Source organism: Octopus sinensis, linkage group LG4 (genome assembly GCF_006345805.1).
Source record: "Octopus sinensis linkage group LG4, ASM634580v1, whole genome shotgun sequence".
Classification (NCBI taxonomy): Eukaryota; Metazoa; Mollusca; class Cephalopoda; order Octopoda; family Octopodidae; genus Octopus; species Octopus sinensis.
This window is the reverse complement of record NC_043000.1, coordinates 116,700,688-116,705,687: the sequence shown is the minus strand read 5'-3', so window position 1 is coordinate 116,705,687 and position 5,000 is coordinate 116,700,688. Positions and strand designations below refer to the sequence as shown.

Below are 5,000 nucleotides of genomic sequence, written 5' to 3'. Positions count from 1 at the left end.
ATATATATATATAAATATATATATAAGCAGTATCTCCATGAAAAAATATTTATTACTACCATGTTTCAAGGAAGGCAAAAACTTACACTTGCATGGCTTAAGCTTTGAGACAAGCATATGACTACTGGCAGGATCAACCAGGTATCACCGACGTTACTTACCCTCTTTGTGATGTTGGTAAATGGAATAACTATAAAGATGAATCTTTTCAATTTAACTAAATTCTATATTTATATGCATCTGAAGATTGCTTTACATTTTAAAACTGATGTAATGCTTGCATTGTTTAATTAAATGGAGTCGCATGAAACGATTGTACTGCATTATCTTTGGATATCCTTGTTGCTTATTTTGATTACACACACACACACACACACACATATATATATATATATCACGTGACCGACCAGTCCATCAGATGTAGTTACAAATCGCTGGTCACAATGCGTTCGCATTGTTTTAGCCTTCGAATGACGCCACCCCGCTGGCTAAGCGAGCAGGCCAACAGAAAAAAGAGTGGGAGAAAGTGTGGTGAAAGAGTACAGCAGGGATCACCACCCCCTGCCGGAACCTCGTGGAGGTTTTAGGTGTTTTCGCTCAATAAACACTAACAACGCCCGGTCTGGGAATCGAAACCGCGATCCTACGACCGCGAGTCCACTGCCCTAACCACTAAGCCATTGCGCCTCCACACACACACACACACACACATATATATATATATATATACTAGCAGCATAGCCCGGCGTTGCCCGGGTATGTAAGAGCCCCTAGTAGGCAACGACTAATCCCAATCTGGTCCTTTCCCTCTAGGGAACGAAGGCGCATGTGTTGGTTGCAATGTCTTCTCTTCACTCCCAAATACCTATCAAACAGCTATCGATAATTCAACCCAACTAATTCCTACCAGGAAGAAGTTACATTCGAGACTTTACCCCTAACACCACCACAAGTTATTCGAATACTTTTTTTGTTTAAACTTTTTTATAACTACCACCCCAAACGTTTTACCTTAAAGTTTTGACGTACCCTAATGGTCCTCGGACGCTACTTGCAAACTCTTTGTTTATTATAAACCGCTTTTGTCGTGTGCACCAAAAAACCTTTTCCATTCGTTTGTTCAGTTTGGTCACTTTTGACTTTTTCGTTGTTGTAACTCACATTGCTGCCCGCTTTTTTACCGTTTTTGTACATTTTGGGATACTTACCCCACGTGTTCCGAGAGTTAAAAAGGTCGAGTTGCGTCCCTTAGACAGTCTGTGGTTTGTGTTTAATACACAAATCGGTTTGCTATGTGTGCCACATATGATTTAATTAACCGATTTTTTCCAGTAATAAAGTATCCTATTGGAATAAAAAGGGCCATATAGCTCATTGGAGCAGACATGATGCTAGCTGTAAATTTTTTTAAAATTCCTGCCAATTTGTGAAAGATATTGTCGAAAATATGTCATCTTGAATTTGAACGCGATTTCCCAAAATGGCATGATTTTATCGATTTTTTCTGATGGTTAGGTATTGCATGGAAACCTAACGTCAGAATTAAGTTTCTTAGGGTAACATTAAGCTTCACCATGAGTTTGGTGAAAACCGATTGCAAGTTGCGAAAACTACAACAGAAAATGTGTTGCATATAAAAAGCTTAGATTCTCGACCCCATGTCGAATCTATCGATTTATTTCAGAACTGGGGGAACTTTTCAAAGTTTTCGGTGCGATAGTTTTGAATTATGACATTGGGCTATGTGTGTGTCAAGTTTCATCAGAATCGGTTGAAAGCCGTGGTCAGGGTGAGGGTACAACCTGACAGACACACAGACACACAGACAGACAAACTGCCGTTTATATGGATATATATATATATATATATATATATATATATGTATGTATGTATGTATGTATGTATGTATGTATATATGCACATACATATAGTCCAATGGGGACCAATTTGATAGAGTGAAATGCAAATGGGTTTCCAAGTATCTAATTTCACACTCACATAAGCCTTACTTCAACGTTACGCGACGACTCATCTAAGCAAGGTGCAGTTTTCTTTCTATCTCCCTTCATATATATTCAATCCGGTTCGTTTTTTGTTTAGCTATCGCTTTCATTCGATATATTCGACATATTCCGTCTGCGTGACGTATTATGTATTTTTGAATTTGAAATATTCTAGCGTAGCTGGTTGTGTAATCATCATCGCTCGATATTTCATTAAATCTTTATTCCGTATTTATCTTTATTGACCCGTTATCGACTACCTGATGTCGCTAAATTTCCTTATTTCGTCATCGATTTCCTTTCCAGATTTAGAATCTGATGCTACTAAATTGTTCACGCATGGCTGCGTAGTTAAGACGTTCATTTTCCAACAAAGTGGTTTCTGTTTCAATCTCACTCTGTGGTATTTAGACAAGTGTATTCTGCTTTAGTTCCGTGCCAACCAATGCTTCTGACTGAATTTAGTAGACAGAAACTGTGTAGAATCCCTTTGACTAATATATAGTAACCATAATCAGAAAACAAATTAGGCATTCACTGTTTTACAGGACGTAGACACGTTTCATCAAAATTTCGAAATATTTACATAAGAGTCGCAAATGCCAAGCACGATGAAGTGAAGTGTATGAATACGTAAATTTATATAAATCTTATGTAATCAATTCAACATTTTGATGAAACGTGTGTATGTTCCCTAAAGCATTGAAGGCTACGCCTGTTTTCTACTTAGTTTCTACTTGAGCAAGACACTTTATTTCACGTTGCCGCAGTTCACTCAGTTGTTGAGATGAGTTGCGATATCAGTGGTGCCAAGCTGTATCGGCCTTCACCTTTCCTTTGGATAACATCAGTAGCATGGGGAGGGGAGACAAGCATGCATATGTGACTAGTGGTCTTCCATAAACAACTTTGCCTCCGAATTTGTGCCTCGGAGGGAAACTTTCTAGGTGCAACCCCACGGTCATTCTTGACCGAAGGAAGTATTTTCCCTTTACCCTTGTGTGAATGTGTATGTGAGTGTGCGTTTGTATGGGTGTGTGTGTGCACGCGCGCGTGTGTACGTATAAACGTATGTGTGCGCGTGTATATGAACGTGTGTTGTATAAGTATGTATTAGTGTGTGTCGGCGCATGGATCAGTGGTTAGAGCGTCGAGCTTATGATCATGAGGTTGTGAGTTCGAATCCCGGACCGGGCTAGGTGTTTTGTTTTTAAGCAAGACACTTTATTTCATGTTGCTCCAGTCACTCAGCTGTGGAAATGAGATGCGATGTCACAGGTGCCAAACTGTATCAGCCTTTGCTTTTCCCATGGATAACATCGGTGGCGTGGAGAGGGGTGGCTGGTATGCATGGGCGACTGATGGTCTTCCATAAACAATCTTGCCCGGACTTATACCTGGGAGGGTAACTTTCTAGGTGCAATCCCATGGTCAGTCATGACCGAAGAGGGTCTCAGCGGTGTGTGTCGATAAACAGGACCAAATATCTACTAAGAAATGTTTCGTGCAACTAATTTTGTATGAATTATTTAGTTACTCTCTGACTTAGGAAGACATATACAGGAACTAAACAACGAACATTTAAAACATAAACGGGCATTAAACATATTTATGTTTGTACAGTTATGCATAAATAATGATGTTGCGTGTATGTGCTTGAGGGAAGGAGAGAGAGAGAGAGAGAGAGTGTGTGTGTGTGTGTGTGTCTTTGCGTGGGTGAGCACAAATACATATGTAAATTTTCTCGCATCACATCCGCCCTCATCTTCCTTGCAAATTCATCTTTTCGGCAAATACTTTGTTCCATTCATTATCTTATTTATTTCGTATTTATCTTTTTCCAGTTTCTCTCTCTCACTTCCCCTCCTTCCGTCCTTTTCCAATGCAATTTGCCACCATTTTCTTTCTTTTATTTTTCCTTTTGCATTTTTTCCATTCTATCTTTATTATGTCCGATTTCTATTTCTCTTTCTCTTGTTCCTCTTCTCATTTGTTAGAATTATTCCAACCTGCTGTTACTAGTTTTTGCTTTTTATAATCTGTCTTTCCCTCTCTTTCTCTCTCTCTCTCCCTCTCTCTCTCTCTCTATCTATCTATCTACCTATCTATCTGCCTATCTATCTATCTATCTATCTATCTATCTATCTATCTATCTATCTATCTATCTATCTATCTATCTATCTATCTATCTATATCTCCTATACACAAACCATTCACTTCGTCCCTTTGACGCTATTTCCAAACATGTATTTTATCTTCTCTTTTATGCTTCTCTCATCTTTTTTAATCATCCTTTTCAAACTGTCACAATGGTATACGTAGTTATGATATCGTTTAACTTCTTTGTCACTTTATATTCCCATCTCTCTTTTCTCGTTTATGCCCACCTACATCCTTCACCAATGGTCGGTGAGCTTGCAGAATCATTAACACGTCGAACTAAACGCTTAGCTTCATTTCTTCCGGCATTTCACGTTCTCGGTTCAAATCTCACCGATGTCAACTTTGATTTCATCCGAGATCTATACAATAAAATATGTAATTGATGTAGTCGTCTCACACTTCCCTTCATAATTGCTGGCCTTGACCCATGGGACAGACCGAGAATGTTATGATCTCCGACGATTATGTGCCAAGGAAACCATGTGAGTACATATTGGGTTGTCTGGAAAGTTCGTGCCGATTTATAGTAGCTTACATTTCGACTTATTTTAGAGCATGGTTGAGTCCATAAAATAGGATTTGACTACACCTCCATTTAGAGCACAATTTAAGCTATCTTTTCGTTGAAGAAGGTTTATGTTCCTATAACCTGTGTTAATTCTGTAACCCTTTAAAATGGAAGATAAGAAAGTTCATTTTCGGCACTGGATGCTTTGGGAACCAGACAAAAATTGCTGAAGCACGGCGGTGATGTGTTACCCCACCCTCCATATTCATTAGATATTGCTCCTTCGGATTGTCACTTATTCAGGTCTCTGCAGAATAGTCTTAATG

At 38.9% G+C, this 5,000-nt stretch overlaps 1 long non-coding RNA gene across 1 annotated transcript in view; it reads left to right on the top strand.

Moving 5' to 3' along the window:
- The first annotated feature begins 74 nt into the window (after positions 1-74).
- Positions 75-5,000, top strand: part of LOC118763277 — a 23,294-nt gene continuing 18,368 nt past the window's right edge. The window contains exon 1 of the long non-coding RNA XR_004999028.1: positions 75-141. This is a non-coding gene — a long non-coding RNA (uncharacterized LOC118763277). The remainder of the gene's footprint in view (positions 142-5,000) is intronic.